The sequence below is a fragment of the Carcharodon carcharias genome, chromosome 28, assembly GCF_017639515.1.
Source record: "Carcharodon carcharias isolate sCarCar2 chromosome 28, sCarCar2.pri, whole genome shotgun sequence".
Classification (NCBI taxonomy): domain Eukaryota; kingdom Metazoa; phylum Chordata; class Chondrichthyes; order Lamniformes; family Lamnidae; genus Carcharodon; species Carcharodon carcharias.
The window spans coordinates 37,143,020-37,169,454 of record NC_054494.1 but is presented as its reverse complement, the minus strand read 5'-3'; the positions used below and the strand labels follow the sequence as shown (position 1 = coordinate 37,169,454).

The following is a 26,435-nucleotide window of genomic DNA, read 5'->3' as shown; positions in this document are numbered from 1 at the left end:
TCTCCAAGTGCACCCACGTCTCACAACTCCTCACACCCTGAGCTTTTCCTATTTATTTTCCCTGAAGGCAGTGTTAACTTCAGGAACAGCCCAATCGATGGGAATACACAGCACAGGAGGTGGCCATTCCGCCCGTCATGTTTGTGCTGAGTCTTAGGAAAGCCATCCAGTTAGCCCCATTCATCTGTGCTTTTCCTATAGCCCTGCACATTTTTCTCTTCTTTTATCTTTAACACATAAGACATGGAGACCTTCCCTCTCTTTGACAAGGATCTAAAACTAAGGTGTTTCAATAGGTGAGAAACTTCATAAATGTTTCTTAAGTTTCTAATAATTCATTACTCCACCAGTACAAGCACCATTTAAGATGAGAATAGGTAAATACTTGAAGGAGAGGAAGGTGCAGGGCTTTGGGAAGAGCAGGGTAGTGGGATTAGTCTGGCTTGCTTTAATGATCGAATGATCACTTCCTCTGCTATAGGCTTCTATGGTTGTAAGTTAGCATTCATTGATTCAGCACACCACATTTTTTAAAATAATAAGACCATCTTTATACAACCAAAATGGAGAATTCAATAACTAATTACATACAGCGAGAGATGGGAAACCCAATAAAGCCAGCAAAATGCAGTGTGGTTTAAAAAAAAAGCAGCAAGTTATTTGGTAGCTGACATACGCTTCCTTTGGATACAATCCAAATAATTACAATGTTAAATTGGATTGGAAGGTGGTGGCATAGTGGCATTGTCACTAAATTAATATTCTAGAGACCCAGGATAATGCTCTGGGCACCTCGGTTCGAATCCCACCCACGACAGATGGTCAAATTTGAATTCACTAAAAATTAAAAGCCTAGTGACGACTATGAAACCTTTGCTAATTGTCATAAAAACCCATCTGGTTCACTTTAGGGAAAGAAATCTACCATCCTCACCTGGTCTGGCCTCCAGTGACTCCAAACCGACAGCAATGTGGTTGAATCTTAAATGCCCTCTGAACAAGGGCAATTAGGGACTGGCAATAAATGCTGGCCTAGCCAGCGACACCCGCATCCCATGAACGAATATTTTTAAAAATTGAATCTTGCTCCATCATGCTGTGAACATGGTTTCAAACACTGGAAACCACTTGCACTCATGTAGTACCTTTAATGTCTCAAGGGGCTACAAGCAAAATTGGGCATCGAGCCACATAAGGGCTGGTGAACAATAGTTTGCTCAAAGAGATAAGTTTGAAGGAACATCTTAAAGGAGGAGAGAGAGAGAGAGAGAGGGGTTTAGGGAGAGAATTCCAGAGCTTAGAGCCCAGACAAGTGTAGGCATGGCTGCCAGTGATGTAGCAATTAAAATCAGGGATATGCAAAAGAGCAGAATTAGAGGAACGCAGAAATATCAAAGGGTTGTGGGGATAGCAGCTGTAACATACACTCATTAATCCACAGACTAAACTGACACAAACACCTTAAAGAAATGGCTAGAACATAACATATAAGCAAAAGGGAAGAGGGATCGTGGACTCGGCACAACAGGGAGCGATGGAAAAGCTCCGAAATCAATACACAAACTCAACAGGCATCATTTAATCTATATAACATCACTGACCCACTTAACAGTCAGGAGCCATGAGACATAGCCTCTTCCAACGGGGGAAAAATGAATTTAAAATTTGAATAATGTTGAGGTTTTGGCAGACTTCGAACAAAGGGTTAATGGAATAAAATATTCAATTGGATACCAAAACAAAGATTAATGCTCGAGACTATCCTTAATATTAATGCAACATTTATTTCAACTTGCTGACTTGCACAACTGAGTCAATGCATTGTGAACAATTTTCATTGTCGTAGCCTTTGAGGTAACTCACATTTCTTGAGGGGGTTAGGCAAGACTTTGAAGAAACTGTAATTGTGAACTCCTTCCAGACACTACCATCTCTCAAGTAAAGATGTCTCTGAGCACTTCCATCAGAACTAGCACATTGACGGCGACAAACTTGAATCTGTAGCACTTGCGAGTATTACACTCGTGAGGTACAAGTTACAAAGGGTAGTCAGTGTGTGTCAGAATTTTACACAAGGGCAGAATATTCAAGGAGGAGAAAGCTGGCTCGTCTCATCTGTGCACAGGAACCACACACACACGTCTTTTGAGACAATATACCTTTGGTTGGCAATCGAACAGTGCTCTTTCTATTCTGGCAAAAATGATGATGATTATGGATATATCCAAATATGAAAGCATGTGTTGTTTTGGTTTAACTCAAACACTTAACTTCCTGAAATATGAGAACAAAGTTTTATTAAAGCCGAACGTTCAGTAGTAGTGAACTATTGGGATGTGGTATGCAGAGCATATGTGACTCTCCCGAGATAATCATTCAATTATTTGATCCCACACATCCTTTTAAGTGCCTCATTCCTTTAATCTTTACATCTGGCTTCCACCTTTTCCACACCCCTGCCCCGAGGTCATAATTAATCCTACAAGAAATGTTGCTGCAATCTTAAATCTGGAGTTAAACAGAGTAATTTTTGGTAACAAAGGCACTCTCATTATTTTGGCAGCAATGAACAACACAGATGTAGCTTTCTCGGTTTGTTTTTAGTAACGTTAAGCAAGAGGCTTACCCGAACAGTTGTGCCTGCTCACATGCTTCAGATCCGCTTTAGTGAACGATGGCTCGCCCAGCACAGTCCCGCCGCTCTCCAAACTTGTACAATACAGTCACACTGAGTCGTGTGGAAGGGAAGAAAGAAAGCCACATCATTGCAGCTGCAAACGTCTCGTTCAAAGTGGAGCAGCCCATATGTTTGTCATTACTCTAACCACTGCAGCACAGGCTGTCACTGCTTTACTCGCTGTAAATTTTATCCTGGGGTGGAACCTGCAATAATGTCCATAAAACCACAAAGGTTTTTCATTTTGTTTTAGCAGAGCAGAGGGTGGGGGGAGAGGGGAATAAAAGGAAAGAAGGACGACTCTTTCTTCGCAACCCGATTCCCGACAAAACAGAAATCAGTTTAAGAGAACCTGATGTTTCTTTTATCTTGGGGGCTCCAGATCCCTCTAGTCTTTTTCCAAATTTTAAGTTGAATGATTCCAGCAAGAGAGAAAACGGACATTTGATCTTTATCTTTGAAAACTGTTTGCCACAACTGCAGTTGAAGTAGGCAGCAGGAAACCAACAACAACTTGCATTCATATAGCAACTTTGAATGTACTAAAATGCTCCAAAGTGCTTCACAAGAGCAGTATTGTTAGTAAGATACACTAGGGGGTATTAGGTAGATGGCGGAAAGTTTGGTCAGTGAGGTAGGTTTTAAGAAAGTAGAGGTAGAGAGGTGGAGGAGGAGGACGAAAAAGAAATTCCTTTAATATAGGGGTGTCACAATTACTGTAGTTCCATTATCCTTTCATCAGAACATAGTATTACATAGCAGTTCCAGCACAGAAACAGGGTGTTAACTTTGACAGATCCATGTCAGTTATTATGCTCCACACCAGCTTCCTCTCACCCTTCTTCATCTAATCCCTGCAATTTCTCTTTCTCCCTCATGTACTTATCTAGCTTCCCCTTGAATGATCTACATAGTCACCTAAAATACTCCTTGTCCTAGCCAGTTCCACAATCTCACCATTCCAGGTAAAGAAGTTTCTCCCAAATTCCTTATTGGATTTAATCAGTGACGTCTGCGTCACAAATAGTCCTCCTCCAAAATAATTTGATGTAAAAATGACTTAGAAATAAACTACACCTGTCTATGATATTATGACAAGGTTCCTTGGCAACAAAGAACTTCTGTGACTGCAGAACTCCTCCACTGAAACCTCTCAACTGAAGTCCAATCTTAAAATTCACTGCTAGTTATAATCTGTAGAAATTTATCCAAAACCATGCACTCACCTTGGGGCCAGAAGGTCATGGGTTCAAGCCTCCTGACCTCTACCCCCTCCAGGATGTGAGCACATAATTTAGGCATCTCCTGTGCATTAATGAGGACATTCAAAGACCACTCAGAATTCACAGCAATACACTCAAACCATTACTTCTCAGACCTCAATTCCAAATTGAGCTTTGGTAATTTGAAGCTTTCCCCAAGAGCATAAAGAGCCATTGGCATTAAGTATAGGGCCTTTGGGGAGAGTTCCACTATTTCAAAAGAAAATCAAAGTTGTAGATTGGAAAACAAAGTGCATTTATACAGGACCATATCACATCCCTACGAAATTTCTCAAAGTACTTCGCATACAAGGAATTAAAGTGGCCTTTGCACTGAGAAACATACAACAACTTGCATTTAAATAGCACCTCTAACATAGTAAAGTTTCCCAAGGCACTTCACAGGAGGAGTGTTAACAGACAGAATTTGACACCAAGCCACATAAGTAGACATTAGGATAGATGACTGAAAGCTTGGTCAAAGAGGTACGTTTTGAGAAGCATTGAGGCAATAACATGACAGTAGGTTCACCGGACTGATTCCTAGGATTGCAGGATTTTCTATGAGGAGAGATTGGGCCGACTAGGCCTGTATTCACTGGAGTTTGCAGGGACGATATTTCCTCTGGCTGGTGGATTTAAAACAATGGGTCACAGTCTCAGGATACAGTATAGACCATTTAGGACTGAGATGAGGAGAAACTTTTTCACCTAGTGGGTGGTGAAGTTATGGAATTCTTTACCACAGAAAGCTGTGGAAGCCAAGTCACTGAATTTATTTAAGAAGGAAATAGATAAGATTTATGGACTCCAAAGGTGTCAAGGCAACATGATCATACTGAATGGCAGAGTAGGCTCAAAGGACCAAATGACCTACTCCTGCCCCTATTTTCTATGTTTATGTTTCTACGTTTATGCATAGCAAGGTCCCACAAATAGCAAGGAGATAATGAACTAGATAGCCTACTTTGTGCTTAGGAGAACTCTCCACTCTTCTTCGAATAGCATGCAGGACCTTTAACGTTTGCCTGAACCACTGAAAGATTTTAAATAAAAACTTTTATGAAGAACTGGGATTCACAAAGTATCCTCTTTCCTTATTTTTTTCTCCTGTAAACTGAACGCTCTTGTCTAGACGTTAAGTGTTGGCAACTGAATTGGGTGACACAGTGCCAGGGTGATGAATGAACACATTCATGCCTGGTTTGGTGTTCCAAATAGACAACAACTTCACACATTCATTCTGCTGGGGGCTGCTGCTCTTGTGGAAGACGAATAACCTAGCAAACACCAGAACTGTGAATGGACCAAGAGCCATTTCCACCCTTGGTCCGACTCCCAAACCAATTCAGAGTTCCGGCCACTGACCAGATGTGCCAGCTCTGCTCCCTGCAAAAAGATGTCCACCACTGCTGCAGCCGCCATAGTGGTTTCCTTCCAATTCATCCTGTCTACTGTGTGGAGGCCAGCTGGACGAAATATAGGGCCACTAATTTCAAAAAGAGAAAAGAAAACATTGTGTGCAAGCAGACATTTCAGGTCAATGAGAAGCCACATCCAGATCCATTGTGCCAGGGGCTTAAACCATGGAAAGAGCCCTGAAACACTTAATAGTTTCAGTTTTGAAAGGAGGCAAAGAAAAGGGGACCTTTATATTGAGGATTAATCCAGGTTATTGGAAGCTAAGCTATGACTGCAGGGCAAGGAGACATATGTACAAAAAGCACATTCTGGACTGCTGTCAAACTAATAGCAAATAGGACTGAGAATTGTTGTCAGACAGGGTCGTGGAGGCAAAAACTCCAGTGATTTGAGAGGCAGTTCAAAGCCACAAGCAGTTGTGAGGCAGAGGGGAGCTATCACAGGTTTCTATGAAAGGATGAGCCTAAATAGCTTCAAACCATCAGTACTTACCTTCATCACATTGAAACAGAGCCTGGAAGATCGGTGATCTGGATGAATAGTGGGCTGCAATAATAGTGTGCCATCATGGCTCAGTGGCTAGCACACTCGCCTCTGAACCACAATGCTATGCAATTCAAGTGCCACTCAAACTGAAGCACAAAATTCAAGACTGACACTCCAGTGCAGTATCGAGGGAGTGCTGCACTGTTGGAGGTGATGTTTTTCAGCTGAGATGTCAAATCATGTCTGCTCTTTAAGTTGGACATAAAAGATCCCATGGCACTGTTTCAAAGAAAATGCATTCATTTGCGGAGTTCCCCTCAGTGTCCTGCTCACTGTTTATTCTTCTGTCACATCACAAAAACAAATGATATGGTCATTATCACATTGCTGCTTTTGGGAGCTTGCTGTGCACAAATAGACTGCCACATTTCCTACAATACATCAACGACAATATTTCAAAAATACTCAACTGGTTGTAAAGCCCTTTAGTGCATCCCGAGGTTGTGAAAGGGCTATAGAAATGCATGTCCCTCTATATTTCTTTACAATGGCTAAGAGAAAAGCAAAGACTACTGTGCCAAGTAAAATCCACTCTTCTCTTCTAATAATTAATAAAACAGCCTGACAACATCTTGTGCTTCTCTGCTCAGAGCACTTGCTACTTATTTCCATGGGTGGCCAGTTGTCTTACGACATGTAGAGACTGTTGTAATGTAGGAAACAAATGCAGAAGCAGCACAATCTGAGTGGGTTGTAAAGGTGTGTGTGGCAGGGATGAGGGTGGGGAGCTTGGGTCCTCCACCTGCAATTCCAGCTGGGCCATGTGTGCATACAGAGGGTGCAGTTTCCTTTAACATTTTAATCCATTCATCCTCCAAAGCTGTATACAAGCAGCTCCTGCAAACTCAGTAACCATGTACTTAAAAAAAAAGTAAAGCTTGAACGGCTTATCAACATGCCCCTGCCCATCTACACACCACTGAACTCAGAGTGCAAGAAGCTTATGCGTTACAGAAGGCTTTTGAGAACACACCAAAAGATCCACAAGGTCAAAGGTCTGCTTCAGGCTAGATGTACCCCTCAGCCCAAACAGTGCTCTCTAGAATTCTGCATTCTCTCTATTTTGTATTTGGTGACTCATCTTATTCTTGCTCTGTACCAAATAAGTTTATTCCTCATCAAGAGCAGCTCTTCCCTTTAAGTAACTCATATAGTTTCAAAGTGAGCTCCAGGAAGATATCCCAGCGGCTCTGTGAGGTCAGATGTCTGGAAGTTAGCAAAGATAGTCATCAAGAGCAGGTCTATGTGGCGAGCTTTGAAAACCACCAATACATAGGCCTAGAGAACAGACTAAGAAACAGAGACATTAACTGAGAGACATTCTCTGCCCTGACTTACCTTTTAAATATCATTTCCCAGTAAGTTCGTGGAAGTCAGTGGTGAAGAAAATCATCTGGAAGTCCAAATTGCAGTAGTGTGATACTTTATGGAACACGATTTTCACTTCACACCTAAGGGAGATAACATACTGAGCAAAACTATTTCCCAACAAGTCACAAGCAGCTTTTTAAAAAAAAGTGTGGTTCAAACAGTACAGTGCCAGTGCAAATAATTCTGCCTTGCAGTGTTGCAAATCCAGATTTTCATACTGGGGTGTCTGGACCCTAGGAAGGGAGGAGAGTGAGTGGAGGGTGCAGGGAACCCCTAAAATCAGATTTCCGTAGTTGCTGACTGATTCATTTCAGATGCCAGGCTCTAAGTTTCCACAATGAGAGAAACATTTTTCCTTTGCACATCTTTCAGAAATTTGAGCATGAGTGATTTGGATGGGGGTCCCCATCACAGAAAAGATTGAAAACTTCTGCATTACAAAATCAAAATTGCAGCACCCCAAAAGTATGAGTTAACATCTGAAGAAAGGCACACTCTCACCCTCAGGCCTTTTCTTTTCAGAATCACTGCAGCTATTAAGAGTCTCGCTTTCTGACTGTTACTGAAATATTGAAAGAAATTTGCGTTGTGGCTCAAGCACAAAGCACAGAGACTCAGCAGATGTAGAGACAGACTCGTACATCACAGCGATTACATAAGCACTGTGGAATCCTAGGGCACCTCATCTCACTTCTAGCTTTGTCATCCAATATTTCCACAGCAGTCCAGCTGAAAATAAAATTTCAAAAGAGCATGCGCTTTTTCACATCATTTACCTTAGCAAAACCACACATTACAATAACTGGACCCTGTCTGGGATAAAGATGTTAAAAAAGTAAAATGTTCTACTGACGGGAATGGAATATTTAATTCATTTGTGACTTACTGCACACACAAGTTCAGAAAGGAAATCATGGCTCATTATTTGGGGCTTAAAGTTGAGAGATACCTTCCACACAAATCATTATGGTATACTTTAACTTACTTTTGGGAGCACATGCCCCTGACCCAGTTCTACTCTTTTTGTTTATTCTGCACCAAACCTGCCTCTCCTTAGCCCTGTCACCCTATTCCCTGTCATATTTTGAACAGCCAAGAAGCATTAAAGCAAATTTCCTCATTATCTGGAGATAACAGGGCATTGTCAGTTGCAGAAACCGTCTCTTCCCCTTAGGGCAGCTAATCACTTAAGAGAGTCATGAAGTCTAATACTTTAGGAAGCCTCTTTACCCAGAAAGTGGTCAGTACTTGGAACTGGCTACCAGAAGGAGTGGCTGAAATCAATAGTGGAGAAACATTTAAGAGGAAGCTAGATAAGTCCATGAGGGAGAAAGGAGTAGAAGGATATGTTGATGGGGTTCCACAAAAAGTGGGTGGGAGGTTGAGTGGGCAGCACTGTTCTGGAGCATATAATGGAATGACCTATTTCTATTCTGTAGGCTTAACGCAGCCTCAGGCAAGTGAAATCCCTATGGCACAGCAGATACTGTCCAACAATGAGCTTGTTCTGTTCCTCTGCCTGTCCCCATTGTATAAACAAGTCCTTTAAATTTTCCACTTTAGCTCTTTTCATCCTATTCTCATGGACCAGACTCCAGGCAACTGCATTTGTCTTTAGATACCATCAGGAGGAGAGCAGGGCTTCAGGGCAGCTCATCCTGTGACTTTCTCACACCCATAACTGGGATGTACGATGTGGAAACCTTCCCCAGTAGCACAACTGAGATGGGTAGCCCCATCATTATAGAGAATCAAGGAGTCCAATACCAAACTTTTACGAGCAAATTGTATTGAAACCGGTTACAATTTATGTTGGAATGGTTTAAAAGGTCTGGGGCCAGCGCTCCAATTCTTTTCACAACCCCTTCAATACCATGTCCCATCCTGGCCACTGAAGCACAAGACATCCCAACCTGGCAACAGGCTGATCCGTAGTCTCAGAAATAGACAGACTAGAGAGACTTGGCAATCTCATTCTGAATACATGGAAAATGGAAACATCAGATCAGCAAAATGATTTAACAGAGGTTGTTCATGCAGGAGAACACAATTAACGTTTTAGCAATTTTAATCGCACAGTTCTAAAGTTTGCCGTGGGCTTATTCGATACAATTTGCTATTACTGCCCTTAATAGAAGCAATCAGCTCTGTTGCTTAGCTCAGTCACTTCTCCAAACCAAAATGTTCCAACGAATCTTCCTGTTTCCTTTCCTTTGGCATTAGACCGCACAGAAAGGCAACCACTGTGTTAGATAGCAGACAGAATCTGCCAACTCAACATCCCTTCAGCATGTTTGCACACTCCAGGTTCCAGGTTTGTTTACATTATCTTCAGTCTTAGCCTTTGAAATGACAAGAAATTGGCTTTTAACAGTCAAGGCAGACTCTAGAATTCCCTCAGTAAATGCACAAACTCCTTCCCAAAACCCAGCTCTTTCAGAAGGCTTTTCCTCATCCCCTCCCAACATCTCTTTCATTGTCCCAGTTTCCACTGTTGATTGCTCCTATGAAGCACAGGAGGATGTTTTCATACACTAAAATGTGCTACGCAAATGCCTGTAGTCCTCATCACTGAACTTGTCATCCATTCTTAGCCTAACTTTCACCAGTTTGCACCTGTACCCTCTTGTCTTGAAGTTGCACTTTAACTTGAAATTTTGCTCAGGATTAAGCTTTTCTATTCCAGTTAGTATTTTGTGCATCTCTATCAGACTCCCCTCATACAGAGTCTTCAAAGGCAGCCAAGTTTTTTGAACCTTTCCTCATAACTCAGTTCTCGGACTTCATGAGCAGCGTAGGCATAGACAGTGTAAGGTTGTTAGATGAAACCCTATTGTTCAATTTTACAACCACTAAAAGGTTACTTTCGAAGTGCAGACAGTTTCAATGATAATTGATCATCTCTGCTGATGCCAACGCAGCTCCCTGCAATGCTAACATCTGAAATTTATCGCAATGAACAAGATTTTTTTTCCTTAAAGCACAGAAAGAAACAAACTCTTGCAGCTAATCTTCAAAAGATAAGTTCCACCCAGACAGGGAAAAAAAAATTAAGCCTCTGCCGAGATCAATTCTGGTCTCAAATTGGTAGCTGCAGTATAAACACATACAGCCTGATCTGCTTATATTAATAATTCTCAGCACAGATTCTGCATATCATGGCAAAGCAAGGGTGGTTTAAACATGGTTTTAAAGTCATCCACACAACTTGTTGACAGTGAACACCTATTGCGGCAAAGAAATGCTGCAACTCTGCTGGCTGCTTAGAGCAACAGAGAAATGTGTGCCTCTGCACTCCATCTTGCAGCAACCCTTTAAAACAGTGAATACCACTGAAGTGAAGGTTCAAACAGGGCCCTGGGGTAAAGGTGAGGCCCTACTGGGCATAAAAACATGGGAAGGGCATTCAGCCCCTCGAGCCTGTTCCTCCATGCAATTTAGATCAGGGCAGATCTGCATTGCATCCCAATTTACCAGCTTTGGGTCCATACACCTTGTACCTTTATCAAAATAAATCCATTAAGCTCAGTCTTTAAATTCTCAGTGGCCTAGCCTCAACAGCTTTTTGGAGGAAGAGAGTTCCTTTGTGTAATAAAGTGCTTCCTAACAACACCCCTCCACAACCTGGCTAATTTTAAGGTTTTGGACTCCTCCATCAGAGAAGTAGTTCCTCTTTTCCAATGCTGTTCGCAACATTGGCATCCTATTTGCCCTTCAGATGAGCTGCTAACGCCATAGTTTCTCTAACAGTAAAACCATCCATCCACCTCCATAACAGCACCCTTGCCTCAACTCATCTACTGCTGAAACTTTTTCATGCCTTTGTTACCTCCAAATTTGACTATTCCTCTGCTCGAGCAGAACAGGAACTAGGCAGTGGGGCTCCAGGCCAGTTGTAGTGTATTTAGGGTGGAACTCGAGATACTAGTTGCTCAGTTGATCACATTTATACTATCATGCCTCGGATCTCACTCACTTTAAAAATATAGCTCAAAGCATCTGACAGCCCAATCTGTGCAATGGATCAAAGAATGATGGCTACAGTATAACTGCACCCATTTTCTTCAGTTCTCTGCCTGAAGGCAGCTGCGACTTACGGCACTGCAATCTCCGCCACAGGTAGGGCAAGGAGGCCCCAGGCAGAACAGGGATCGGACCCCATGCTGATCCACAGCCGTCCAGCCAAACGTCCCTGTGTTGCTGTGGTATTTACATGAATGTTGTAGTCCAGAACTACGGACAGTGATGGTTAGAGGCTCTATCAAGTAGCTGACTAGGACTCTCTCCCACTCTTACCACCTGCCATTGGCATATGCTGGAAGATTTGCAGATTGATCTGTTTGGCCGCAGCTATGATTGTATCTTCCTTGGACATCAAGTCCTGGAGTAGAGCTTGAACCCAGATCTTCTGGCTCAGAGGCAGGGGTGCTACCCCTGTGCCACAAGGGCCTCCACAACTGCACACTAACACACTCAATAAATTTTGTTGTCAGCAAAATGGTTTATCTTCCAATTGCAAATATCTCAAAAATCCTTTTCATTGTGCTATAGATGGCAGTGAAAGACAAAGGTCTAAATCATTAAAAATAAGCAGATTGCAGCCAAATCCATTTGTCCATGAAAAGACTGTCTGCACACCTTCCATATAAATACATTACTGGAATAGGAGCTCCTATTGCAACTCCATAATCTCAAATGTACTTTGATATAGAATAAAATCTTCTTTCAATTCTTCAAAGAAAGTTGCCCCACATCTCTCAAGTATGCCCAACAGCTCACACCTCAGACTATTAATGGAACCTTCATTTGTCAACACTTTTGGTTTCATAACACCGATACAACTCTTGGGTGGTCTTGTGACGCAGTGGATAGCAATCCTTCTGCTGAGCCAGTAGCTCTGAATTTGAGTCCCACTCCACAACTTGATGTCCAAGGAAGGTGCGTGCATAATGAGATCAAACAGGTTGAGTATCAATCTGCAAATCTTTCCAAGACACACCAATGGCAGGCAGTAGGAAAGACTCTTATTCAGCCATGTGATGGAACGGGCCTCTAACCATCACTATCCAGAGCTTGGGACTACAACACACATGCAAAGGTGTACTTTGCCACAGCAACTGGGGGTGTGTTGGGGGGGGGGGGGGAGGGGGGGGGGCGGTGGTTGGTTGTTGTTGTCAGATTGATACCAACAGCACTGGGTTCCATCCCCATTCCAGTTGGGATGGATTCAGGGCCTGCCTCTTTTCCTTACCTGTGGTGGAGATCACAGAACTATGGGTTGGACCTGCCTTCAGGCAGAGAACTCAAGAAGAAGAAGGATACAACTCTTATATCACCTGTGTTGTTAAAACTGCTGGTTTCTTTTCGAAACAGGAATGTATGTTGTTTATAGAACAGGTTGTGTGAAAACAAAATAGATGACTAGAAGCAACGATTGCATCAACCCTCCATAACTTTCTTCCAATCAGCATTATCCAATTTCCTTTTGTGCGAATCAAGCCCTGTAGCATGCCCTTTATTTCATGATAGGCAAACTGGCATGGTACAAGTAGCAACATGGACACACATGTTCTTCATTGTTGGCATCCTTCCATCTATGAGATGATGGACACACAGCAAACAATTCATTTAGTTGCGATGTCTTCGTTTGGCGCACCTTTGCTGATGGCCGTGAAGGCCAATCCTTGAGGGGCAGGTTTTGCCACAAGCGCCGCACATGCAGCTGCCAAGTGACACTGTGGCTTGTAGTTTTCAGCAGGGGGCACCTGTTGCCAAGTTGCTGCAGCCACTGGTTATCATGGAGGTGCACACCAGCCCATTTCCCTCTTATGCCAGCTAGGGCTAGTCAATGTTTCGGGCCTTCATGTCATGCTTGCACGCATCGTTGAAGTGGAACCTTGGGCACGCCACTGATTGTCTGGCTCCGGTTACCTCAGAAAGTCCTTGCGTATGCAACATTTTCCATCCTGCAGATGTGCCTGACCCACTGAAGCTGCCTCTGTCAGATTAGTGCCAACACACTTGGGAGTTCTGCCTTTGAGAGAAGTGCTGCATTCATGATTTTATCCTGCCAGGGTATACCACTGATGCATCGCCGACAGCAAAGATGGAAATTATTGAGCTCTTCATTACTGGTCCAATCAGAGGACATTATTGACAGGGAGACATAGCATCAATTTAATTAAACAACAAAAGCCTCATCACATAAGGCTGATATCAACAATATCTGCATTTTAGATTTTTAAAATTATGAAAGGGTTTGATAGGATTGACATACAGATGTTTCCACTTGCACAGGAGGCCAGAACTAGTGACTATAAATAGAAGATAGTCATTCATAAAGCCAATAGAGAATTCCAGAGGAACTTCTTTACCCAAAGAGTGCCGAGAATGTGGAACTTACCACCACATGGATTGGGTGAGATAAATAACAGGGATACATTTAAGGGGAAGTAAATAAAGGAATAAAGGGATATGTAGACAGGGTTGGATGAAGTCAGGTGGGAGGAGGCTTGTGTGGAGGATCAACTGGGTCAAATGGCCTCTTTCTTTCCTGTAAGAACTATGTAATATTGTTAAGGTGCAGTACTCCCACCTCATCACCCAAAAACCTTAAACCTGAACATTACCAGCAAAATAAGAGTTTTTTTGGCTTATATCCTGTGGAGGCCTAGCACAATAGATTGCCATTCAATGTTGCCTGTCTAAGGTCTGAGGTGTTCACAGCATCTCAATTGACATTCAATCCAATGGCTCTGTTGGAGAGTAGCTGAGAACACCTGACATCAAAAATATAGTAACTGGCTTTCTGCACCCGCTAATATCCTTAAATTATAGCAATAATGATGAGGGGACAGCTATTATCATAAGGTAATCGTAGAGAAGTCTGGCACATTTCTACTCAGTATTTCACAAGGTCCCAGTGCAGTATCCAATTGGTTCTTAAATGATTCCATGCTTTGATTCTATTACTCTATCTGGGAGATTAGAAGGGAACAGATTTCAGCCACGGATTCCATCTGTCAGCTAAACAGGCAATGGATAATATACAGCTAATGGCCCAAACACAGGGCTGTACTGTAGCCAGAATCATACCAGGTGTTGACTAGGAACTGGTCTCAGTTTAGTTACTAAAGGCAGTCATGAGTGAAGGGAATGTAAACTTGAAGCTTATCATCATAGATGTTGGCAGACCTGCTATATATTTTCAGATTCTTATTTTGTTACGACCCAGTTCAGGACCATTAACATTTTTTAAAATTCCAAATACCCTGTTTAACCAATAGAACCACCCCAAAAGATTTCACTTTCTTTTAACAAAAAAACTTTATTACTGTATATAAAAGACTTAAACAAAGCAAATACGGTTATCTTAACAAGTTGCTTTATGACTATAGATGTTATACACTCAGGTTTACTTCTACTTCCCCCAAAAGTTCCCTTACAAGACATCAATTTTAAAGTTATTTACTTCTGTAGGGACCTCCCATAAGCATACCACAGTCCTCTGGAAAATTCTCCTCCGCTCCAGCTATTCTCAGAGGTAAAACTTTAATTTACCCTCAATTGACTCAGCCCCTTATTCCGGTTCCTATTACTGAAGCAGTTTGTACCCATGTGCAGCAAGACTTGGACAATATCCAGGCTTGGGCTGACAAGTGGCAAGTAACATTCGCACCACACAAGTGCCAGGCAGTGACATCTCCAACAAGAGAGAATCTAACCATCACCCCTTGACATTCAATGGCATTACCATCGCTGAATCCCGCACTATCAACATCCTGGGGGTTACCATTGACCTGAAACTGAACTGGACCAGCCATATAAATACTATGTATTCTGTGGACAGTCATTCACCTCCTGATTCCCCAAAGCCTGTCCACCATCTACAAGGCACAAGTCAAGAGTGTGATGGAATACTCTCCACCTGCCTGGATGAGTGCAGCTCCACCAACACTCAAGAAGCTAGACACCATTTCAAGACAGAAGGCCCACTTGAATGGCACCCCATCCACCACCTTAAACTTTCACTCCCTCCACCACCAATGCATAGTGGCAGCAGTGTGTATCATCTACAAGATGCCATGCAGTAACTCATCAAGGCTCCTTCAACAGCTCCTTCCAAACCCTCGACCTCCAGAAGGACAAGGGTAGCAGACACATGGGAACACTACCACCTCCAAGTTTTCCTCCAAGCCACACACCATCCTGTCTTGGAACTGTACCGCCGTTCCTTCATTATTGTTGGATCAAAATCCTGGAACTCCCTCCCTAACAGCACTTTGGGTGTACCTACACCACATGGAATGCAGCGGCTCAACAAGGCAGCTCACCAACACCTTCTCAAGGGCAACTAGGGATGGACAATAAAAATGCTGGCCTAGCCAGTGGCTCTCATGACCCATGAAAGAATATATTAAAAAACTTCCAAGTTGCTCTGCTGTTTACTTTGTTTTACAATAAGACACTGAGACACTGAGGCCTACTGTAGATCCGTCTACTAGCTTCAAACCAGGCAAGCTTCCAGCTTCCATTCCTCACAAGATTCAAACTGAGATTAAGCCTCACCTTCTACACAGTCAATGACAATGTTAGCATTTTACTCTGTTGACAGAGCAGGTCTAACTGTCATTTATTTTGGCTAACTTTATTCAGTGAGCTGTAAACCACACCAGGTACAAACTGCCACTAAAAACCTCTCCCAGCAAACAGGCAGATAAATCAAAACCAAAGAGACTTCCTCATCTTCATGACAACGTAGCCTGCTCTGGGCTATCTTCAAACCTTTAAGCTAATTATCCCTCATTTACAATTTCTCCAGCCAACTAAGCCCACCTGCTGTTTCACAGTTCTCTCCCTTTTATTCTAACTCTATGAAACAAACATGGGTAACCTTCTGAACTGCCATTTCTTTAGGTGTTCTGGCAAACACTAAAGCCCAGCACTTAAATTACCTTGCCTTTACATCAATTATCTACCCAGAATTAAACATTACAACTAAAGTATTAAAATGAACAATGAACTAAATATTCACAACACTGTTTTTACCACGGGCAGCTATCAAAGCTCATACAAAATCTAGAACTAGGTGGCACAGTTTAAAAAGAAAGGTTTTCTCATTTAAGACAGAGATGGGGAGGAACTTCTTCTCTCAGAGGATTGTTCGTCTTTGGAATTCTCCTCCCCAGAGAGCAGCAGGAGCTGGGTCATTAAATATATTTAAGGCTGAGTTAGGCAGATTTTTGACCTACAAGGGAGTCAAGAGTTAATACAGGGCAGGCAGAAAAGGGGAATAAAGGCCACAATCAAATCAACCATGGTCTTGTTGAATAGCAGGGCAAGCTAAAGGGGCCAAGTAGCCCAGTCCTGTTCCTGTTTCTTATCGTCTTATAAATGCCAATGGCTATGCCAAGGCATAGAGTTTGGGATTGGTGTGTGGGAGGACAGTACAAGCTACAGATTGGACACCAAGGAGCTTGAAGGGGAAAAACTGGCTGGAGGTGCAGATGTGGCTCTGGATGGGGGTTCTTACAGTTTGAGTTATGGGAGGCTACAAATTGGGCTCCGGGGGAAGGTGTTTTACAGCCTGGGGAGTGTGTGGGGGTGATTGGGGAGGAGGTTACAGCCTGGGGGGTGGGGGAGGAGGTTACAGGATGGGGTGGGGAATGGAGGGGGAGGTTACAGCCTGGGGGAGATGGGGGGGAGGTTACAGCCTGGGGGGGGATTGGGGAGGAGGTTACAGCCTGGGGGTTGGGGGGATGGGGAAGGAGGTTACCGATGGGGGTCGGGGGGATGGGGAAGGAGGTTACAGCCTGGGGGGGTGGGGGTGTTGGGGGAGGATGGGGGAGGAGGTTACGGCCTGGGGGGGTGGGGGAGATGGGGGAGGAGGTGACAGCCTGGGGGGGTGGGGGGGTGGGGGGGTGTTGGGGGAGGAGATTACAGCCTTGAGGGGGGGGATGGGGGAGGAGGTTGCAGCCTTGGGGGGGGGGGGGGGGGGAGAATGGGGGAGGAGGTTACAGCCTTGAAGGGGGGGGGGCGGTGTTGGGGGAGGAGATTACAGCCTAGAGGAGGGGGATGGGGGAGGAGGTTACGGCCTGGGGGGGGGGGGGGGGGTGTTGGGGGAGGAGGTTACAGCCTTGAGGGGGGGGGATGGGGGAGGAGGTTTCAGCCTTGGGGGGGGGGGATGGGGGAGGAGGTTACAGCCTGGGGGTGGGGGGGATGGGGGAGGAGGTTTCAGCCTGGGGGGGGGGATGGGGGAGGAGGTTGCAGGTTGGGGGGGTGGGGAATGGAGGGGGAGGGGAGGGGAGGTTGGGGGGGATGGGAGGGGGGTTATAAACTAGGGGAGAGGAAATGATTTTGGGGGACCCGCCGTTACCCTGACAACCAGCAACAACAAAAATTCCCAAAACCCAGGAATCCTCCACTCACCGGCCGCTCTGGTCTCCCGGGAAGACTCCGGACCGGGTTGGGGTAGAGGGGCGGCCACCGGGGCAGCACAAACCGTGGTGGGGGGGGGGGGGGGAGAAAGGAGCGGAAACATTTGAGCGGCGGACCGGAAGTTCAAGGGTCAGTAAGGCGGAAGTGAGCGGGGGGGAAAGTTTAAAACGGGCCACAGGCGGCGTCGCTTAGCAACCGGAGCCCGGACTTGGTGAGAGGTGGGGAGGAGGAAGAGGAAGAAGAAGAAGAAGAAGAAGAAGAAGAAGAAGAAGAAGAGGAGGAGGAGGAGGAGGAGGAGGAGGAGGAGGAGGAGGATGGAGGGATGGAGGGAGGGAGAAGAACATTCGGAAGCCAGCAATTAAGAACTTGCATTTCTATAGCGCCCTTCGCAACTCAGCAATGCCCCAAAGCTCTTTGCAGCCAATGAAGTACTTTTTGAAAGTGTGGTCACTGCTGGAATGGAAGAGATGGAAGAGCCAATTTGCACACAGCAAGTTCCCACAAGCAGCAATGTGATAATCGACCAGATAACCTGTCTTTGAGATGTCGGTTGAGCGATTGATGTTGGCCAGCAGACCAGGGGTAACCTGCCTGCCCTCCTTTGAAATAGTGCTGCGGGATCTTTCCCAAGCATCTAAGAGCATAGCTGAGGTCACCTTTAAACGTCACATCCAAAAGATAGTGCAGCATTGCCTCAGCACTGAACAGGAGCGTCAGCCTTGATTTTTCTCTTTGCCCTCAATTGTGGGACTGGAACCTTGTGACTCAAGAAGCGAGAGTGCTACTAGCCGAGCCAAGGCTGGTATGTTTATGATAAACTTTTGAAGTTGTCGTCATCGGCAGTCCTTCGATTTGAGGGTGATGACTATTCGGGGTCATGAGGTTCTCAAATGGGTCTTCATGTGACTGACCCAATCTGATTCGCAAATGTCACTGTTGTGATTGTTAAAAATGCATCAACTAGTTTGCACGGCTCCAGCTCCCAAAACGGCCATTTGATCATCTGTTTTTCATGTAGGTTAGTCAGGACAGCAGGAAGAATTACCCTACTGTTGTTCAAAATAGTGGCCATGAGGCCTGGGTTGAACATCTCATGGGAAAGATGGCACCTCTGACTGTGGCTCTCTCTCAGTACTGGCATTGGAATGTCATCCTAGGTTTTGTGCTTCGAGTCTGTTGAGTGGGTCTTGAAACCACAAGATTCTGATTTCTAGGTGTTAGTGCTACCCGCTGAGCCAATAGCTGACACCTGGTGCTGAACAAGAATGATTTTATGTAGCATCTTGCACGTCCTCAGGATATCACAGGCATTTTATGGCCAATAGTTTTGAAGTGCAGCCTTACACTTGGCAGCCAATTTGTGCCCACAAACAGTAGAAATAATGGCCAGATGGTTGAGGGAGGAATGTTGGCCGGGATTCCAGGTCACCATTTAAACAGTTTTGATATGATTTGAATGGATTTGTTAACGTTCATCTGATGGGACCTCAGACACATCTCATGCAATAGATGCAACCCCTGGCAATTGAACACTCCCTCGGCATTGCAGTGAAGTGCCTACGTTCTCTGCTCAATTCCCGATTTTAGAAATTGCTCAGTATGTGTGTATTCAAACCCACTTTACGTTTAGTCAGGCATGTTCAGACTCTTTTATACTTGAACACTGTGCGTCTCTAATGGCCTGCAGCTGTAGCCCAATCTAATATTGTTAAAGCATGAAGTGTCTCTGATTTTTTTTTTGGGATCAATTCAAGCGGTTCCATTGTAGCCGTTTTGGTAGGTTTAATATAGGGTGATTTTCACCTTTTGTGTTACTGGTGTCTGATTTCTGCTTCTAATTGGTTGTTCTCTTTCTGAATTTTCTCTTTTACTGAATGCGTAATGCCTCAGGATAACGTTTTTCTGCCTGCTATTTTAACAGAAGCAATAGCCAAATAATTTTCCTCGTTAGGAGACATCCCTGTCAAAATTGCAGACCAATTAATTTGGAGTGTTCAATCAGTCTGCTAACATGGTGCAGCCTAAAATGAAGGCCTCAGTGTTTTGATAGATTTTGGAACCAGTGGACAGTGGAATTGTATTCCTTTGAGAGCTAATGTTAACAATCTGCACAGTGCCCGTTGCTACTGATGACTGAAATATTGTATTCACAATGTAATATTTTCAGACCTTGTGCTTAAGCACCTTTATTTATCAGTATCAACGTGTTTGTACTTTGGAACTGTTCAATGTTATAGTATAAGGATGACAGGGGAAAGAACTTGAAAGAGTTGATAGGGTGCGAGTGCTGAAGCCAATTGACCTTAGTCCAAGCACAAGAGCAGGAGCAAGAAACAAGAGCCCGTTTTAAAAAGATGCAGTTTGTTTCTATTCATTTGGCATAAATTACAGTGGATTTCTGCAGATTAATTTAAATAGCAGAATTTGAGAAATAACCTGGAGCATTAAGTGCATCAACAAGGTACATTGGGGTAGCATTTCAGGAACGAAGTCCAATCTTCAAGATGTCACTAGCAAGCTTTGCAACTTAATCCATCACTGACCACTCGAACAATTTTTTCATGAGAGGGCTGCACAACCCATTGTCAGTCAAAACAGCCTTGTTAAATCTGTTATTCCTATTGACTTCAAATCCAAGGAGATATAAACAGGCTGCCAACTCGCTCTTATCACGCAACTTACTCCTTGCACACAGTCAAGATCGATCCCAGTGTTTTGAGATCACCCCACACCCACCCCGTGAATGTTTATCCCACCTCCTGCCTGCCATCCTCATCTCTCATAAAGTGCTCAACTGTTCTGCTACGCAAACAGCACATAAATGAAAACTGCTTACCTTAGTTCCCAAAGAGACATTTGCTCAGAGTGTAGCACAGAAGGAGACTATTTGGCCCATCTAAACCCATTCCCTTCTAACCCTATTCCTCATCCCGTTTTCCATTTAAACACTTGCCAAATACAATTTTGAGTTACAAGTGGCACTGTCATGCTCGCAGCTGGAGGACATGCTTGTAAGGGGGAGACAGTGGCTTAGTGGTAATGTCACTGGGCTAGTACTCTAGAAGCCCAGGTTAATGCTCTGGGGACATGGCTTCAAATCCCAGCATTGTAGCTGGTGGAATTCAAATTTAGTTAATGAAATCTAGAATTGAATGCTTGAAACTATCATTGATTGTTGTTAAAAATCCATCTGGTTCACGAATGTCCTTTAGGGAAGGGAATCTGCCATCCTTACCTGGTCTGGTCTACATGTGACTCTAGATCCGTAGTAACGTGGTTGACTCTTAACTGCCCCCGAAGTGGCCTAGCAAGCCTCTCAGTTCAAGGGCAATTAGGGATGGGGAACAAATGCTGGTCTTGCCAGTGATCCTCATCCCATGGAAGAATTAAAAAGAAAAAGGTGGCTGCAGCTCCAACCAAATACATTTGGAAAATTCCCATTACTGTTGACCATAGCTGCACGAGTCCAATGGTTTTCTGAAAGTTGGGATTGGAGGGCTTGCAGTTTATAAAGAAATAGTGTAAGGTTGGGTTGAGTTGTTCCTGTGAAATCACCAGACCTTCAAAATGAATATCAAATAGTCCAAGGAAGCAGTGCTACTGCAGCTGCAACATTTAAACCAGGTGGCAAACTGGTAGCAGCAACAACAGAGACTGCATTAAAGGAAATGTACCCCAGACCGGCTGAATATGGAAGCCAAATGATAGTTGCCCTAGTACGATTTTTAAAAGATTTTTCCTAAGCTGTTTTTTTATCCTCTTCCCTCCAACCAGCCCCATCCTCTGTCCAGTTTTAGACTTGGCAATAGGTGGCAGCTTTACTCACGGGAAACAGATTCCCATGAAGTTCAGTTTTGGAATCTGCCAAAAGTAAGAAGGGAAAACTTTTCTCATGCAACATTGGACGTTTATTTCTGTTTTTCCCTCACCTCTCAGAGAGTTCCTGCTCGATCCAGCATTTTCTTAAGTTTGATACCTAAAAATCCAAACACTTGCACCCTGTCACATAGAAGCAGGAAAGGCTGCCTGCTTTTGTGCAGCAGCTTTTACATAGTGAACAGTCCAAACTGGCATCACAAAGGTGGATGGACACTGAGCAGGAACCATTTTTATTCTTATTCTTTCTTGAGTTGAGAACATTGCTGGCAAGGCCGCTACTTGTTGCCCATCCCTAACTGCCCTTGAGAAGGTGCTAATGGGCCTTATCCTTGAACAGTTGCAGTCCATGTGGTAAATCTCACCCCAGAGTGTTATCTAAGTGTTAGAGAGCACACGTTTAGGAAGTGCTGGCAAGTTACTGCACAGAATAGTTAGAGGAGGTGACTAAAGGCACAGCCAACCAGGAAGCATTTCAGGACGCTTTTGAATTTAAGCAGGTGTGTGGCTGAAAGCTGTGCTACAGATGGTGGAGTGGAGGGGGAACACAGTGGACCAGACTTCAAATATTGAGTATAAGCTGCGGCGTATTGCAGGGGAACAGTTACACAGTTGGATGGAGTGATGCCATGTATGGATCACTCAGTGAGAATGCTGGTGGCAAGCCAATGGATTGGCATGATGATGAGGACTGGAGATATGGACCAATTTGGCTGGTGGGATGAGTAGTCAGTGAGAAGGGTGCTGGAGAAGCTGAGCCTGGAGGAGATGAAGGCGTGGGTGAGTGTTTCAGCAACATTGTGAGTATATGAGCGGTGAAGGCAAGCAATGTGACAGAAATATCTGCAACTCATACCTAAGTCCAATAAGAGTAGAATTCAGACATAGTGTAATGCAAATAATCAAAACTAGCAAAATTACAATGAGCGAAAAGAAGCCATTAATTTCCTATCTCCAGAGAAATATCCTCACTTACAAAAAATAGCTTTGAATTTACTTTAAGTTGTATTTAATGAGTACTCAGAATGTCCCGAAGAACAATTATCTTCAAATTGACCTGAGGATTTTACAGGAATGTTACCTTGTGTCTTTATCGGGGCAGGAGCGGTTATACACACCCACTGAGAATAACGTTATGGATTCTGGAATGCGCCCCTCACAGTGCTTCCGCCAACACTGTTCAGGGGCCCTGGAGGGTTGACAACTCTGGTCAGGATGCATCACTTAAAGACAAGTGTGCAGCCCCTGTAAACTGAATTGAGATTTTGTGAGAAAAGTATCTGCTAATGAAGGTTGCCTCAGGTGAAAAGACTTGTTTATTTCCTCTGCCCGGACCTCCTGTTGGTTTGCAGACTGATGAGCATCTGTGACCAATTCGGACTGACCTCGGGATCCAAATTAAATCACGGCAAGGGCAAGGCCATGTTCTTCGGGAACTGGGCTAACTGATCGTTTGTCCCCCGTCATGGTCAGGGAAGAGCGTAGAGCCAAGGTGAGGCAGAAACGGGGCATGTGGGAGTGACTCTCCCTTTCCTTTGCTGATAAGAACCTGGTCATCAGGTGCAAGGCACTCTTGGTGTTGCTGTTTGTGGCGCAGGTTTGGTACGTAACCCGCTCCAGTACCGTGGTGGTCACCCAAGCCACCTTAGAGATTGAAAATGGGCCGTGGCCCCATACAACATTCTAACCTCTAGATAAATGGGGGAAACACATACCTAATTTAGCCCTCATGCCACTGGCCACCTTTGTGTGTGGCTGCATCAAGCAACGTGTAGATCCTCGGTACACAAATACCATGTCTCAATATGTCTGAGGTTCTATTTTTTTCCGATGTTGCGAAGGATGCTGCAGAATACTCCGTTCAGTTGGACCGTACCATACCAGATGTCCTTCGTGGAAAAGCTTGTGGAGAAAAACATCTTTGACCACAAGCCTGTCAGACATTGGTCCACATGTAACATCCTCTAATCCCTACAGCAAAAGATGGTGGATCCTGTTGGATGGCTCCCTGAGCAGAGTATCAAAATTGTTTAATGCATCATCGCCAGAACTTTCAACCACCAAGCTTGGCTGGTGGTGGGAAGGGCCTAGCCCATCAGATCTTTCCTGCACATCAGGAGTCTCAGTGCTACTGCAATCTGCCCTCGAGGCGGTTGCAGTAGGTGAGAGACCATTGCCCACCTCCTCCTTTAATGTGTCTTTGCAAAGCAGGTCTGGAAAGAGATGAAGTAGTTTTTGTCGAGGTTCATCCCGAGCAGCTTTGTGACCCAGGACTCTGTGCTCTACTGGCTCTTCCCAGGGATGCACACTGAGACAAATGTCAACAGTTATTGGAGGACCATCAACCCAATGAAAGGCACTCTTTGGCCTGTCCAAAAATTGCTGGTTTCCCAGTGCAAATAGCTGTTCATGACTGAGAGTTGCCAACTGGCGCATTCCAAGGTCCAGGACTATGTGTTGGGGGACACACTAAAGCTTGGGACAGCCGCCACAAAGATTCAGTGGCAAAAGGCTACTATCCAAGAGCCTTCCATCATAGTGCAACAAGGGGCTGCAAACTGTAAAACCCCTCAGGCTGTGTGTTTGACATGAAACTTATATTGTAAATCTAACTTTGTAAGTGTGGTGAGGCACCCCAGAGTGCCACAAATTTATTGAAAGAAATCGAACTATTTTGCATTTTATGTAATGACAAGTTTGAACTGTTATGTGATGTGCCTTTATAAATTTAGTGAATAAGATATTTGTTTAGAAAAATAGACCTGTTTATTGTCTCTGGATTACACAAGTGAATTTCAATATCCATCTATGTCACGTCAAAAGATAATATCAGTCACAGCAAATCAGATCACCAAACTGGCTTATTCATTTACAGACAGAACTACAAGCAGGAACAAGTTATAACTAGTCAATTCGAGTAAGACAGCAGCTCTGAGCCAGATTGCACAAAGATTTGCAATATCCCTGTTCCAAAATGTCTCGAAATTCTCATGGATCCAATCTGAATGGGGAAAGGGTCGATGGAGTGACTGCAATTGGGGATAGGAGTGTTCTCAGGACATCAGGCCAGGGGGTCGAGGCAGTGGGAAGGGAAAGGGGTGGTGGCGAGTGTTTGAATGTGGGGGTGGGTGAAGGACTCCTGCAACTCCTGGCTCCAAATACAGTTAATCACTGTCTTTCCTCATTTTCTTTGTTACTTATTTCAATTCCTCAGTAAGCATGGTGTGGGTGATAATTGAGAGAGGAAGGGACTCCTTGAGAGAAGGACACCGGTTGTATGTAGGAAGGTGTATAATCCACTGCAGCACTGGGTATGAGAGGGGTGCTCACCACCATCATTCCACACTGACAATATTCCCAGTTCTCATCCTTGTTTATATATCCCTCCATCACCCATTCCCTATCTCTGTAACCTCCTCCAGCCTTACCGCCCTCTGAAGTCTCTGCACTCCTCCAAATCTGTCCTTTTCTGCTTCCCCAGTTTTAGTCGTTCCACCATTGGCAACCATTCCCTTCAACTGCCTGGGTGTTACGCTTTAGAAATCCCTTCCTAAATCTCCTGGACTCCCACTTCTTCATTGTCATTGAGTCAAAATCCTGGAACTCCCTAACATCAATGTGAATGTACCTACATCAGATGGACTTCAACGGCTCAAGAAAACAACTCATTACCGCCTCCTGAAGGACAACTAGGGATACGCAACAACTGCTGACCCAACCAGTGACAATCATGTCCCATGAAAGAATAAAACAAAGTTACTCCTTAAAACTTACCTCTTTGACCAAACCTTGGTCGCCCGTCCCAGTATCTCCTTCTGTGGCTCAGTGTCAAATTTTGTTTCATACTACTTCTGTGAGGCATTTTGTAAGATGTTGTTCTGAACATCCCACCATCACCTACCCCAAGTTTTGCACCTTTCCACATGGACATACCAGCAACATTAAGAGATGCAGGTTCCGCATGTCAGGAGGTCCAAACACTAGAATCCAAGAATTAGGAGCTGGAGTAGGCCATTCAGCCCATTAAGCCTGCTCCGTCATTTAATAAGATCACGGCTGATCTAGTTGTGGTCTTGATTCCACTTTCTTGTCTGCCCCTCCCACCCCATTACCCTTGTCAACCAAAAATCTGTACAACTCAGCCTTGAGCATATGAGAGTGACCCAGCACCCACTGGTCTCTGAGGTAGAGAATTCCACAGGCTAAAGGCCTTCCAAGAGAAAACAAAATGTCCCCCATCTCAGCCTTAAATGGGAAATCCTTAATTTTTAAACCGTGCCCCCTGTTTCTGGACTCCTCTACAAAGGGAGTCCTCTCGGTATCCACCCTGTCAAACCCCCTCAGTTCCAAAGTGTTTCACCAGCCATTGAAGTATTTTTGAAGTGCGGTGACTTTTATAATGTAGGAAACGTGGTTGTCAATTTTCAGTGTAAGCTGCCATAGACGTAGATGAGAATAATGGCCAGCTGACCTAGTTTAGTGATGCTGGTTGAGGGATATATACTGCCCAGGACACTGAAGAGGACTTCCATCTCTTCTGCAAACAGTGCCATGGGGATATTTGTTATGAACAGTATACAGATCGTGCCTCACGGTAGCACTCTCGCTTCTGACTTAGAAAGCTGTGGGCTCGAATCCCACTCCGCAGGCTTGAGCACGAGATCTGGGCTGGCACTCCAATGCAGTACCGAGCAGGTGCGGCACTGTCGGAGGTGCCGTCGTTCAGATGAAATGTCAAACTCAGGCTATCTCTGTCCTCTCGGGTGGGCACAAAAGTTTCCAGGGGCCACTATTTTGGAAAAAGGGTCGGGGCAATTATCCCCAATATCCTAGACAATGCTGCA

At 44.4% G+C, this 26,435-nt stretch overlaps 1 protein-coding gene across 4 annotated transcripts in view; it reads right to left on the bottom strand.

Annotated features, from left to right (window-relative positions):
- Positions 1–26,435, bottom strand: part of csgalnact2 (chondroitin sulfate N-acetylgalactosaminyltransferase 2) — a 59,158-nt gene that overhangs the window by 32,112 nt on the left and 611 nt on the right. The window contains exons 1-3 of one of the 4 annotated variants that reach the window (XM_041176317.1): positions 17,707–17,780; positions 7,246–7,358; positions 2,627–2,728 (exon numbers count right to left, since the gene is read on the bottom strand). The gene's annotated coding sequence lies outside the window, so the exon portion shown is untranslated. Of the gene's footprint in view, positions 1–1,863; positions 1,913–2,626; positions 2,729–7,245; positions 7,359–17,706; positions 17,781–26,435 lie in introns of those variants that run through there. The other 3 variants (XM_041176318.1, XM_041176316.1, XM_041176320.1) reach the window with 3 other exon arrangements.